Source organism: Carcharodon carcharias, chromosome 1 (assembly GCF_017639515.1).
Source record: "Carcharodon carcharias isolate sCarCar2 chromosome 1, sCarCar2.pri, whole genome shotgun sequence".
Classification (NCBI taxonomy): domain Eukaryota; kingdom Metazoa; phylum Chordata; class Chondrichthyes; order Lamniformes; family Lamnidae; genus Carcharodon; species Carcharodon carcharias.
The window spans coordinates 140,627,774-140,642,456 of NC_054467.1; the positions used below are offsets into that span (position 1 = coordinate 140,627,774).

The 14,683-nt window shown below is 43.4% G+C and overlaps 1 protein-coding gene across 15 annotated transcripts in view; it reads left to right on the forward strand.

Annotated features, from left to right (window-relative positions):
- The window catches only part of LOC121287879 (LIM and calponin homology domains-containing protein 1-like), a 518,147-nt gene that overhangs the window by 179,268 nt on the left and 324,196 nt on the right, over positions 1-14,683 (forward strand). The window lies entirely within an intron of this gene.

Consider the following 14,683-nt stretch of genomic DNA (forward strand, 5'->3'; position numbering starts at 1 on the left):
GGCTTGAACAGCTTCCAGTACCACAGTGCCATGGCCAGCCAGCTCATCCACCTTGCAGACCTCACTTTCATCCACACAGGCTGTGAGCACCTCAAACCTGTTTGACAATTGCAAAGCCTGAGGCTCCTCCCCTCCTGTCTGCTCGGTCCCATTACCTGACTCACTGACAGTCACATCCCCCTGTTCCTCACTGCTGATCAAAACAGATGACTCTTTTAAAAGGCGTGTGACTATCTTCTGGAACAAAGTATTCACGTATTTCTCCCCCTCCCTTATGTTGCGCAGTTGGCTTCGAGATAAAAGTCATACGTTACTTTATTACACAGGTATGTGTTTTAGGTATTTATTTTAATTGTTTTATTTTAATTATTTTATTTTAAAGTTTTAGTTATTATTATGAATTTATGTTTATCTTTTTATTTTTATTTATTTTAATCAATAAACCCTAGTGCTCCCAATAAGATTTACTACTGCTATGACGACTACCTTATTATGAAGAAAACGTTAGTTAACAATAAACTGTACCAGTATCTAAAATATAAAGGAGCAAAACAAGTAAAATACTCACCAACCAATAACTTACCTAGGTCCCTCTGACACCACACTTGATTTTCTCCAAATCTGGTTGGTCCACTGAGAACCACCAGCAACATCAGTCACTATCTCTTTTATTTCCCAGCTCCTCTCTTGCTCCTTCTCGCGCTCTTTTATCCACCAGCTCCTCTCTCATTCCTTCTTATGCTCTTTTACCTCCCAGTTCCTCTCTTGCTTCTTCTTGAGGTCTTTTATCACTGGCTCCTCTCTCGCCCCTTTTGTGCTCTTTTATTTCCCGGATCTTCTCTCGCTCCTTCTCGCGCTGTTTTATCTCGAGCTTCCTCTCTCGCACCGTCTTGCACTCCTTTATTTCCTGGATCCTCTCTCACTCCTTCTTGCTGGTTTCTCACACACTCCATCTCACGCTCCTTAGTTCCTTATCTTGCTCCTTCTCGCGCTCTTTTATCTCAAGGTTCCTCTCTCACTCCTTCTTGTGCTGTTTTATCTCCTGGCTCCTCTCTCATTCTCATGTTCTTTTATCTCCCTGCTCCTCTCTTGCTCCTTCTCGCACTTTTTTATCAGCCAGCTCCTCTCTCACTCCTTCTCACTGTTTTATCTCCCAGCTCCTCTCTCATTCCTTCTCTCACTTTTGATTTCCCGGTTCCTCTCTTGCTCTATCTCACGTTCTTTTGTCCCCCGGCTCCTTTCTCGCTCCTTCTTGCGCACTTCAATCTCCCAGCTCCGCTCTCACTCCTTCTCATGCTCTTTTATCCCCAGGCTCCTCTCTCGGCCCTTCTTGCACTCTTGATCTCCTGGCTCCTTTCACACTCCTTCCCAGGCTCTTTTTCCTCCAGCTCCTCTGTTGCTCCTTCTTGCACTCTTTATCTCTCGACTCCTCTCCCGCTCCTTCCCATGCTCTTTTAAAAGGACATACATATGAACAGATGAAATAGGAACAGAAGTAGGCCATTTGGCCTCTCAAGCCCGCTCTACCATTCATTATTGTCTCTGCTGATCTGTTTGTGTTTCTTATTCCACATTCTAATCTACCCCCGATAACCTTTGAATCTGTTGCCTAGCAAGAATTTATCTACCTCCGTCTTAAAAATATCCAATGACCTTTCCTCCACTGCCTTCTGAGGAAAAGAATTCCAAAGTCCCACAATCCTCTGAGAGAAAAATTCCTCCCCCTCTCTTATCTCAGCCCTGAGGGTTGGAATCCTGCCTCCAGCCTATTAACAGCCAGTTGGCCTCTGAGTGGCTTCAGGCCAGCTGTTCTTCACCTGGGCAGGCTTCCCACTGACTTTTTGGCAGGAAGATGTGAGGATCAAAGCTGTAAAATCCAGCCCTCTGTTCCATTGGGGGCCAGACCAGGGCTTAGTACAACTGAAGCATCACACTCTATTTGTCTTTTTGATTCAATTTTTGTACTTGTTGACGAGCTTTCAGGTGATTTATGCCTACAGTCACCCAAATCCTGTTGTTCCTCTACAGTTTCTAACCACTTGGCATTTTTGATTTGTCTGTCTTAGATCCATACTTCAGCATGTTAAAACTCCATCTGCCGCTGTTCTGAAAATTCACTTAATCTTTCCCTGTCCCTTTGCAACTTGTCAAATGCAAAAACATAAATATCATATTGGATCCACTTAGCGATTTTCCCACAATGTACAATTGACTGGAAACCTGATTGTGTAGCACCACCTCGAGCAGCAATATGGCAGCTTACTGTCACATCCATGGTTTCAATGCACCCCTGGTCACTTCCTGTGTAGCCCAAGCAGTGCTGCAGCGAATGAAGCATTGGAAGACTTTGAATCGATGTTATCCTAATGCACACAGCCATTCTAGCAAATGTCTTCTGCACCTGCTCCAAGGCCTTGTCATCCTTCCTATGGTCAGATGCCCGGAATTGATCAGCTGAGGCCAAGCCAGTGTTTTCGAAAGGTTTAGAATAAATGCTTTTGTGTGCAATGGCATCATTTTCCCAGTGCCAGGTTGGCAGGCTAGGAGTGGGGGGGGTTACTGGGAAAATAGCAGGGAGCCGTACAGGATGCCCCCACCCCACACCTTCCCCTCCCTGCCCCCAATGCACTCTTGCCGTTGGAGAAGCTTCTCAGTGGTGGAAGACAGGATAAAAGGAAGCAGGCAGCTGATTAAGATGTTTAAGGACCCAATTATGTTTTATTCTTATGCCCTGCCGGCATTTTACCGGTGGCAGGGTGGCACCCCGGTAGATGGGAAGGCTACCAGCTTCATGGGGGACCAGCTGGAAGCTCTATGCTCCGAAGTAGGCACCAAGGGCAGGGAAAGCTGCAGCTTCAGTGGGCCGCCCAGAAGGGCCTGCCTGCCTGGCCCCTCTGATTTTAATGTCTTCACTTAGCTCGGCACCCTTTCAATCCCCGAGCGGCCTCAGCAACGCCCACCTCTCCAGTTGGGGCTGCCTCTGATTGGGCCGGCAGCATTTATATCCCACCTGCCATCCTTGATTGGATGGTGAGCCCAGAGGCAGCCAATTAGGAAACAACGTGTGATAAAATTGTTGAGCCAGTCTTTTTGCCAGCGAGTGCAGGCCCAGTTGCCCTGTGTTCCCGATGTCTGGGCCCCAAAGCCCACTTTAAGATCTTGCCCTATGCCTTTATTTAGAAAGCCCAGGATCCTGTATGCCTTTTTAACAGCTTTCACAACTTGTCCTGCCACCTTCAAAGGCATGTGAACATATACCCGCCCAGCCCCAGAACTCTCTGTTTCTGCAGCCCTCTTATATCGCCAGTCCTCGTTCTTCCTACCAAAATGTATCACTTCACACTTCTCCATATTAAATTTTATCTGCTATGCGTCTGCCCATTTTTAAACTCCTCATTGTTTACTCCATTTCCACGGGCAGGATTATGAGGACATAGGGCGGGCCTGGGAGCGGCCAGGAAACGGCACGTCGCCCGCGATCGGCCCCCGATTGTGATTTCACACTGGCTGGCCAGTTAACAGCCGGCCAGCGTAAAATGTGCACTGAAAGGCTCAGCACTGCCAGGGTGGGGGCGGGAGGAGGGTGAGCACTGAAGTCAGCACGGGCGCGGGGAAGCACACAATAAAAGCCTCCTGAAGGCAGAGAGCTGCCTCAGGGAGTTGAAGAACTTTAAAACCTTAAATGAAGATTTTGAAATCCCGGAAAAAAATTTCCACACATAAGAATCGCTCACCTAAACATGTTGATGTTTACAATTCTGCCAAAACATTTTTATTTTTTAAATTCATATTGGCTGAGCTTTCCTTAAAAGTCCAAAGGCTGCCTGGTCAATTCACCCGCCCGCTAATCATTAACGTTGGACGGGCAATGAGAAGCAGTGGTTAATTAATTGATTAATGGCTTTAATAGGCCTCTTAATTGTTGGCAGGCATGCTGCCAGCTCTCACGCACGCCTGCTGACCGAAATATCGGGACACTCGCCTGATGTCATCGCGCTGTATTTCACACTCAGGCGTGTCGGCCGCACACACACACACCCCCCCAGCAGAAAATCCTGCCCCAGGTTTTGTGTTACCTGCAAATTTTGAACATTTTTCTCCCCCTTGGATAACACTATCTCTACTGATTTTTGTCCCTTTTGGCAATTTTCTGTACATACTACTATCGTTCCTTTAATCCCATGTAATTTTGCCAACAAGTCTATTACGTGACACTTTTAAAAGTCCATAGACATTTCAACTGCATTATTCTCAGTAAGCTTCTCCATTACTTCATTACAAAGCTCTATCAAGTTAGTCAAACATGATTTGCCTTTAACAAATCCATGCTTTCTTTTATTTATTAATCCCTACTTTTACCAAAACCAATTAAATTTGTCCCGGATTATTGGAGTGAATTTTGACCCCTAAATAGGGGTGGCATTGGTTTGAGTGGGAGGTTAAAAATTCTAAAACCTGATCCTATCCCTCCTCGAACCTGCTCACTTTTGCTTTTAACAGAATTGGGACAAAAGACAGGAGACAAATCCACTCACGGGTCATTTGGTCATTTGCATATTTTAGACAGTCTTCATTTTAAGGGTAATTCTATTTTTAATAGACGAGAAGTGTTTCCTCGAGGGCCCAACAACCCTGCAATTGGATGCCGTTCCCCCACCCAACCACTGTCTGCTCCCTTGACCATCATGTTCTTCCCTCTCACCCAGCATCTACTCCTGCCAGACTGCATCTGCTCCCTCTCACTACTATCCGCCTCATCTCAGCCATCTGAACCCTATGCAATGATCGGATCCCCCCCTCCGTTATCTGCATCCCCCGACACACCCGCCCCATCATCTGCACCCTAACCTCCAACATCAGATGCTCCCCCCCACCACCACGCAGTTGGACAACTCCATAATCGAACACGAACCTCACCCACACAATCTGTCCCAGCTAGACAAACCCTATCAGCTTAACTTCGGCCTAGTGCTACAGGCTTTCATGCTCAAGAAGCAGCCAGCTCCTACAGTCAGACTGGCTATGTGCAGGAAACCCATTGAAAAATTTAAAGATAGGCATGTGAGAAACCTGTACCTCCGAGTTTCCCACCTCAGAATGGCACCCTGAGCCCCTTACCACCTCTAAACTAATATCCAGTCAATTGTCTCTAAAATTTTCCCCACAACTGACATTAGGCTGACTCAGGTTTTTCCCTCTCCCCCCTTTTTAAACAGGAGTTTTTAAAGTTATTTCATGGGATGTGGGCGCTACCAGCTAAGCCAACATTTTATTGTCCATTGCTAGTTGCCCTTGAGAAGGTGGTGGTGAGCTGCCTTCTTGAACCGCTGCAGTCCATATGGTGTAGGTACACCCACAGTGCTGTTAGGAAGGGAGTTCCAGGATTTTGACCCAGCGACAGTGAAGGAACGGTGATATTTTTCCAAGTCAGGATGGTGAGTGTCTCGGAGGTGAACTTCCAGGTGGTGGTGTTTCCATTTGTCTGCTGCCCTTATCCTTCTAGATGGTAGTGGTCATGTTTTGGAAGGTGCTGTCTAAGGAGCCTTGGTGAATTCCTGCAGTGCATCTTGTTGATGGTACACACTGCTGCTACTGTACGTTGCTGGTGGAAGGAGTAAATCTTTGTGGAAGGAGTACAAATCAAGCGGGCTGCTTTGTCCTGGATGGTGTCAAGCTTCTTGAGTGTTGTTGGAGCTGCACTCATCCAGGCAAGAGAAGAGTATTGACTTGTGCCTTGTAAATGGTGAACAGGCTTTGGGGAGTCAGGAGGTGAGTTAACACTGCAGGATTCCTAGCCTCTGACCTGCTCTTGTAGCCACAGTGTTTATATGGCTAGTCCAGTTCAGTTTCTGGTCAGTGGTAACCCCAAAGATGTTAATAGTGGGGATTCAGTGATGGTAATGCTGTTGAATGTTAAGGAGTGATGGTTAGATGCTCTCTTGTTGGAGATGGTCATTGCCTGGCAATTGTGTGGTGTGAATGTTACTTGCCACTTGTCAGCCCAAGCCTGGATATTGTCCAGATCATGTTGCATTTGGAAATGGACTGCTTCAGTATCTGAGGAGTAACGAATGGTGCTGAACAATATGCAACCGTCAGCGAACATCTCCACTCCTGACCTTATGATGGAAGGAAAGTCATTGATGAAGCAGCTGAAGATGGTTGGGCCTAGGACACCACCCTGAGGAACTCCTGCAGTGATGTCCTGGAATTGAGATGACTGACCTCCAACAACCACAGCCATCTTCCTTTGTGCTAGGTGTGTCTTTAACCAGTGGAGAGTTTTTTCCCTGATTCCCATTGACTCCAGTTTTGCTAAGGGTCCTTAATGCCACACTCGATCAAATGCGGCCTTGATGTCAAGAGCAGTCGCTCTCACCTCAGCTCTGGAGTTCAGCCCTAAAGAGGAGTGCAACATTTGCAATCCTCCAGTCTTCTGACATAAAACCCATATCCATGGGGGATTGGAAGATTGTTTCCAAAACCTCCCTTACTCCCCTCAGTAATCTAGGATACATCCCTTGTGAAACGGGTGGCTTTTCGAATTCGAGGGCCGCCAATCTTTTAAGTAGTTCTTCTTTATCTATTTTCATCCTATCCAGTATTACTGTTGTATCCTTCATTGCCAGCACTCTCTTCTCTTGTGAAGACAGGTACAAAGTACTTATGCCTCCCCCTCTGCCTGCACAAGATCTACCTTTTGGTCCCTGAGCAGCCTCATCCTTCCTTTGAATAGCTTTTTTATTTTTGATGTGTTTCTAAAAGACTTTTGCATTCCCTTTTATGTTAGCCCTAAAATGTTTCATGTTACATGATTTTCTTAATGTAATCTTGACTACCACATAGCCCTTTGTAACAATTCCAGCAAAGAAAGCCTATTAAGGGAAGAATTAGAACCAAAGCATCCCCTGGGATCCAATCCTTGGGATTATGTGTGTGCATAAAAATGATATAGATACAGAAATGTCTCTGCAAACCTGCCTGATTTTTAAAAGTTATTTTTGCTTTGGTGTAATTACTGCACTTTGGAACATGGGTCTGACCAAGGCTGCTGCACTTCCTGCCTAATTAAAGAATCTGTTGAATACTTTGGGATAGCGAGAAGCTCATTAAACACACCCACTCTGAAGTTAGACTTGAACACGAATCAAATCACAATTGATACCAATGTAATTAGTACCAGTCTGTTATAATCTTGAATCTGATTATATCTTTCTTGTTAATATCTATTTGCATGATTATAAAGTGATAACTCTTGGAGTAGAATGTGGTTGGTGCATTCCATTGTGTGTTAGAGCCCTTACATGTCTTGCATGCAGTCATAGAAATGTGGCCTAACTTATTTACGTTTTTATTTTTCAATTTTTAATTTTTATCTACTTATTTTCATTTTTATTTATTTTCATTTTTATTCATTGTTTTAGCCCCAACTTTTATCCTATTTTCGATCTTTTTTCCCTCCACCGTCCCCTCCCCCCACCCCACCCCCACAAGGGTCATCTGTCACTTGTTCATGTTGTTCTTTCCAAAGTGCTTACCCTTGTCCTGCTATTACCACATTCTGCTTTCTTACCTTAATGCCACCATCAGCACCTCCATTAGCCAGCACCACTACCATTAACACCCCTTTGTCCTTTTGTTCATGTCAACTTTGTCAATCTCTCCTTTGCCCCCACATCTTGCTGGCCTTCTATCCAGCTTCACTTGATCCACCCCTCCCCCCTTAAACACTATAACTTTCATCACATTTTTACTTCTCTTTAGCTCTAAAGAAGAGTCGTACGGACTCAAAACGTTAACTGTGTTTTTCTCTCCACAGATGCTATTAGACCTGCTGAGTTTTTCCAGCATTTTTGCTTTTGTTTAAGGTCTGTACAAGTTTAATGTTACCACGAACAAAAACAAAAATACCTGGAAAAACTCAGCAGGTCTGACAGCATCTGTGGAGAGGGATAGAGTTGACGTTTTGAGTCTGTATGACCCTTCATCAGAACTAAGACATATAGAAATTAGATGAAATATAAGCTGGTAGAAGGGGGTGGGACAGGAGAGCTCAATAGAGGGCCAGCGATAGGTGGAGGTCAAGAAGAGACTGCCAAAGATGTCATAGACAAAAGGACAAAGGGGTGTTGACGGTGGTGATATTATCTAAAAGATGTGCTACTGGGGACGTTAAGGGAAGCAAGCTAGTGGCAGATGGCCCTAGTGCAGGTGGGGTGGGGGGAAGGGATGTTACCTTGTGGTTTTGTATACTATGCTTGAAGATGCAAAGCTAATGATCCTTGAGGCATGTTATTAGTCTTCCATGGTAATGGTTGAATGGAAAAGATACAAGGCAGGCTGTAAAATGCCCTATTGATTTGTTATCCCCAGTTTGTCTGTTTTATGGCCTTATCCACTTTATTTTGTCACCTTTGATATGTACAGGAAACCTGTGGTAACTTTTCTTTGATTTCTCTAACAATTGCATGCAGCCAACCATTTTCCTTAGATCATAAGCATTACACAGAACCTGCTTTGGGACACATCAGCTGTGTTTAACCTCTTTAATCCAGTACTACATTGAATCTAAGTACTGATTTACAGATAATTTTGCATATTTTTTCCCAGAAGGCTGACAACTGTAAATTCATGTGTGAAGCCTTGTTTGATAGCAAGCATTGTGTGGAATATGTTTGGCTGAGAAGGGCTTTCATTTCTCACATTGATCGCCAAATCTTAATTTTGGTTGACTGAGGAAGAATACAGATACCAGTTTACTGAGGAAATAATTGTTCAGCTGTTAACACATCATTAGGATGAATCCAGGTTGGCAGGAAGAAGAAGTATTGCTAACAGGTGAGAGATCTCATAGTTTTTCATACTCAGGACAATTGATGCTCTCAGCATCAGAATCATCACAAATATCAGTCCTTTAGCATTACTCCATCACAATATGATATTACTTGTTCCCCTCGTTGAATTGTGTAATTCGCAATGTATTTCGTGCTACCTTATAAAATATTAATAATGCAGTTTACACCCTATGGCTGATTTTAAAAATTTTTAGTCATTGATCAATACTATAGTGACATCATTGCCACCTTAATGCTGATGTGGGCATTAGAAGTTTAGCTTTGTATGACTCTTTATATGTCTTGTAGGAAATTTGGCTTGTGAATATGCCTCTGAGTTGGCCAGGCAAGGACAACCACTGCACAGTTTCATCCCAGAGATGGTTCTCTTTATTCTGCGAGTCTTTGTAAAGTTCTTATTAATGGCTGTTTCTCTGTCAAAACTCATTCTGATTGTTTGTTATTGGCCTATAATAAAAACAGAGTAGAAGGGTGCCAAAATCCAGGCTCCATGTGACCAATGAGAGGATTCCAAGAATGCCCTATTGATTCCAAGAAGTATCCTGAGGGTATCAGAATTTTGTCTATTATCAAGATTCAAAATTTTCAGCATTTGGTGACTTAACAGCACATTACTGTCTGATACTAAAACATGTAGAAAAATAATAATGATGATTTTAGTAGCTGATACTGGGGATTTTCCTGTATGTGTTGTGCAAGACATAATGTTGTAGGCTAATGATGTTGGGCCTTCACCTTCCTTCCATTGCATTCTGAAAATAATAATTTTGAGCCTTCTGATGGACCTTTGGGTCTGAAAGCCTTTTGAATGCTGATCTTCAACATTAGTCAGAGGGACAAGCAGTTGTTGGCCATGTGAATAGCTACAATTCTCTTTGGCCTGTACCCTTGTTTTCTGCATACAAGGCCCTCTAAATGATTTAAGCTGTGAAATACAGGCATAATCAGGCCAGGGTAACTGCAGTCCACTATCATCAATGACTTGTATAGTGCCCTTAGCATATTTAAACACCTCAAAGTGATTCAAAGACGCACTATTAAAACCAGATTTGGCACCAAGCCACATCAATGACATGTTAGGACAGGTGATCAAAGGTTTGGTCAAAGAGGCTGGTTTTAAGCAGCATCTTAAAGGAGGAAAGAGAGGTAGAGAGATTTAGGGAAGGAATTCCAGAGCTTAGGGCCCAGGCAGCTGAAGGCAGCTACCAGTGAAGGAGTAATTCAAATTGGGGTTGCGCACAAGGCCAGAATCGTAAGAACAGAATTGTTGGAGGGTTGTAGGGCTGGAGGCAATTGCAGGGGTAAGAATTTAAAAACAAGGATGAGAATTTTAAAATCGCGGCATTGGTGGACCTTTGGCTGCCCAACAAAACTCCCAGTCTCGGCCGCTCCTTCCAGGACAATATGCACTGCACTGTACAGTTTGACGGCTTCATTTCTGACAGTTTCGGAGTGAAGAATGGAGTGAAACAGGGCTGTGTCCCAGCCCCCACTCTGTTTGGTGTCTTCTCCATGCTCCTGACCTTCGCCTTCCCTGACAATATGGGAGGAGTCTACATGCACATTAGGTCAGCTGGCAAGCTCTACAATCTACCTGGACTGAAAGCAAAGTCAAAATCACATTGCGTCCTCATCAGGGAACTCCTCTAGGCTGATGCTGCTGCACTAGTCGTCCACATGGAAACTCAGCTACAAACACTCATGGGCTGTCTCTCCCAGGCCTGTAGTTAGTTCTCCCTAACTCTAAACTTCAAGAAAACTGTGGTCATGGGACAAGGTGTTGCATCTTCGCCCCTGATCACACTAAACAACATCCCACTGGATGTGGTTATCAAATTCTGCTACCTCGGGTCCATGGCCATAGACAATCAGTCCCTTGATACAGAGCTCGATCTACATGTAAGGAAAGCAGCCACTATCTTTGGCCAACTTGTGAAACGCGCATGGGAAAACACCAAGCTGATCCTGCGGATCAAGCTGATGGTTTAAAGGGCCTGTGCTCCCAGCACCTTGCTGTATGGCGTGAAACATGGGTGACTAACAGCTACCAGGAAATTCTCAATAATTTGCATCTTCGCTGTCTGTGGTGTATTATGGGTATAACCTTGCAGAACAGAGTCACAAATGCGGTAAATTATGGGGGCAGAGTGCACAAAGAGTGGGGGTGTGTGTGGGGCGGGAGGGTAACATTGTCCTTATAAAGTAAGGACAAAGGATCACTGGATGCAAATCCAGATTTGCGCAAATTAAATAATCTAAAAGTCACAGTAGCAACTTCACTTCCCAAACTACAGCAACATGTGTCAACCTGAATATAGGGGTGGTAACAGTCACTCAAATACAAAGGCAGCAATGCATCTGGTTTCCCTATTCCCCTCAATGCATGTAGATACAAGCCCCCTGAGCCAGGGTGCATACCAAGTTTTATTTTGGCAGCTCTAGAAAGCGTTGTTTGCTCAGTACCGTAACACACACACAGGAATGCAAGTCTAGTTTAAATATTTGATCCTTGTGGAAAATATTTTATTGTTGTTGTCATGTGTTCATGTGTTGTGATTTTGTGAACTAAGATGAACTCCTTTGTTTGCTGGTGTCATCATCCCAGAATGTTGACTGTCATGCATCCCCGCCTCTCTATGTCCGGTGCCACCCCTACACATTCCACGTAGGTCAACAGCATCCAGTCCATTTTATTCATCATCCATTTTCTCCTCTGCTTTCTTCTCCTACATTTTCTGTTGATCTTTCCTTCCAATAATTGCCTCCGTCTGCTTTAGTGGTATGACCAAATTGTTGTATCTTTCTTTCTCTTTTTAATGTTATGCACTAATTTCCTCTTTTCTCCAGCTATTTCCAGCACTTCCTCATTAATCCTTCTGTCTGTGAAGGATATGCAGAACATCCTCCTATATGTCCACATCTTGAATGCATTCAGTTTATCAATAGTCTCTTTGTTCGTTGTCCATGTCTCTGAGGCATATAACATAGATGACAAAATGTAGCACCTCAGCATTCGTTTCCTAAGATAAACTACTGCTCAGTTGAATAGAAATGCAAGTGCAGTGTAGCTAGAAAGACAAAGGCTGCTGACTGAGGAGTGCAGGCATTGTACTGTGACCCTGTTTAGGTTTCAATAATGATGAGACAAGCCAGTTGGCATTATGGAGTTCTCAGTTTGCAAGGGTCTTATTGATTGTATTGTGATGAAAAAAACAAGCTGGAATGCTCCTTTCTCTCATTGCTGCATAATGGATGCAGTTAGCAGGTGTTTTGACAAGGGAGAGGAAGCTGGCCTATGCTATTGTTTCATGCCTCGAAGTATCAGCCCACTCAAAACAAACACTCCTCTGTCAAGAGCAATGATGTAAGTGCTAAACTGCCTCTGCACCCACCGATCTGCACCCATCTTGCAGATGTACATCTTTAGAAATAAGTCTGAATGCTTGGCCTTTTTATTAGTCATATATAATATTGGAGCTTTGGCAAATTAAACATCTGTGCAGCACAGTTCCACAGCAGACCACGTTTTACCGTAATTGTTAGTTTTGCTTGTTGCATGTGTTTTGAAGAGGCTGGAGGAAATGACCAGGATTTAACTGAAGATAGATCTGTTAATGAAGTGTCTGTGTGTATATTGGTTATGTAGTAGTTAGCATTAACATCCATGGGCATAGAGATGCAATAAATTACTGGAGAAGTTTAAGTTGAAACCAAATATGGAAGAAATTATAGCTGATTTTCTTTTAAAAGGCAGACAGTAATGTTGAGAAAGTTCTTGCTGTAAGGACACTGAAATCCTGTGATTTATGATTGTAAAGTATTTTGTTTACTTGCATAAGTTTATGATTCAATTCCAATTGACAGAAAAAAAGAATTTACCACAAATAACATATATAAGTTACATATCCAACATTTCACTAACATTCTGCTCATCTTTGAATATTACATGTCATGCAAAGCCCCTGCTTGTCAGAGTCTGCCCTCTATTGAACACAGTCAGTATAACAACAGGCATGGACCCACTCTTCAACCTCCACCTTTTGTTTAATTTGCTGTTGTTCAGTTTGTCTCCCCTTTAAGAGCTGCTGCTTTGTTAGATATTTCATCCTCTTATCCCCTTGCTTGGAGCAATTAAACAGGGAGCACGTACCAATTATATTAATGAGCTGATGGTCATATGCCTCCAGTCCAATGAAGAAGGAAGCAGTGTTGGATCTGACTCTGAAAATGACATATTGCTGGTGGAGTTTGTTACGGTGGAACATCATTTAGCTAACAGTGACCGCAATATAATTCAATTTAAAGTAACAATGAAAAAAGACCATATGATATGGAAGGTAAAAATGCTGAACTGGGGGAGAGCTAATTTCAATGATTTAATAAGGAACCTATTATAGGTTGGTGGATAAAACAGTACAGAGCCATGGAGGCATTTGGAGAAGAGATAGTTCAGGTACAAACTAGGCATATTCCTTCAAAGGGATAAGGTGGAGAATCAAAAATTAATATGCCCTGTTTGACAAAGAGACTAAAAATTAAAACAAAAAAGGAGGCTTTTGATAAATATTAGGAGCACTATTTAATCAATAACCAGAAAGAGTATGGAAAATACAGGAGGATATTAAAAAAGCTATTATAGGGAAAAAGAGAAGTTAAGGGAAAAGATTAGCAAGTAACATTAAATCGAACCTTAAAACTGTTTATAAACATATAAAGTGTAAGCTTTTGCTTCAGAAAATGTTGGACCTATTAAGGACTCAAAGAAAAGTCTTCATATAGAAGACATGGCTATAATGCTAAATGAGATCAGAATGGCTGACAGCTCTCTGAGGCGGGACTTGTTTCTGAATAAAGGGTGGAAGCCCTGACTTCAGCCAATTAATGTTCCCTAGAGTGTTAAATGGCTGTGGTGCTGCTGTGATAGGTGGGGATGCATTCCCCAGCACCTACTTGGGTGGCAGGACAGAAACCCCCACCATCCAAAAAACTCTGCACCAGGAGTTACTAGAGAACATTGTTGTGTATCCTCTATTTTGGAGTTGTTAGGCAACCCTTATGTGTAGGGCATCACTATTATTTCTTCTATATGTTTACCCCACTTCTACCCTTTCTTTATTATGTACTCCTGTAAATAAGGTAGGTAGCTCACCATTTAATACCATGCCACTAATCTTCATGAAGTTTTCTACTCTCCCGACTTGCTGTTGACTTGCTGCATGTTTGCTCTCACTGTGTCTGATGGTTGAAGGCTCAAAAGGCAGGCCACCTCCAGCAAAATCGGGCTTTTGACAAGTGCTTCAACTGACCTGTCAATGAGCGCAGGTGAGTGCGGAGAACCATGCTCTCCTTGCCCTCATGGGCTTTATATTTCAAGAGCGCTGAAAACATTTCATTCTTCCTTGCCAGAGAGAAGCAGGCAGAGTAAGCATGAAGTTTCCTGAGGATCACAGGTTTCCTCTTGCTGCAGGGTGCCATTGACTGCATGCACATCATTTTGGTAGTGCAGCATGTCAACTCGGAGACATATCGCAACTGAAAGGCAGCTCCCCTCCCTCAACGTGCAGCTAGGGTGCAACTGATCTCAGTGAATCATGCAGATCAGTGCTTCATTCTGCAGGAGTCCATGTGATCATCTGCACTTAAACCATCCCAACAAACCAGAGGTTGGTTACTGAGTGACCAGGGATATCTTTTGGTGACCATACTTGTGACTGCATTGTGTAACTCACACACATGTGAGCAGTATGCACACATGAAGACCATGCTGCCACAAGAAATGTATTACAGCAAACAATTGCCATGCTAAAAAAAAAAATTCTGCTGCCTAG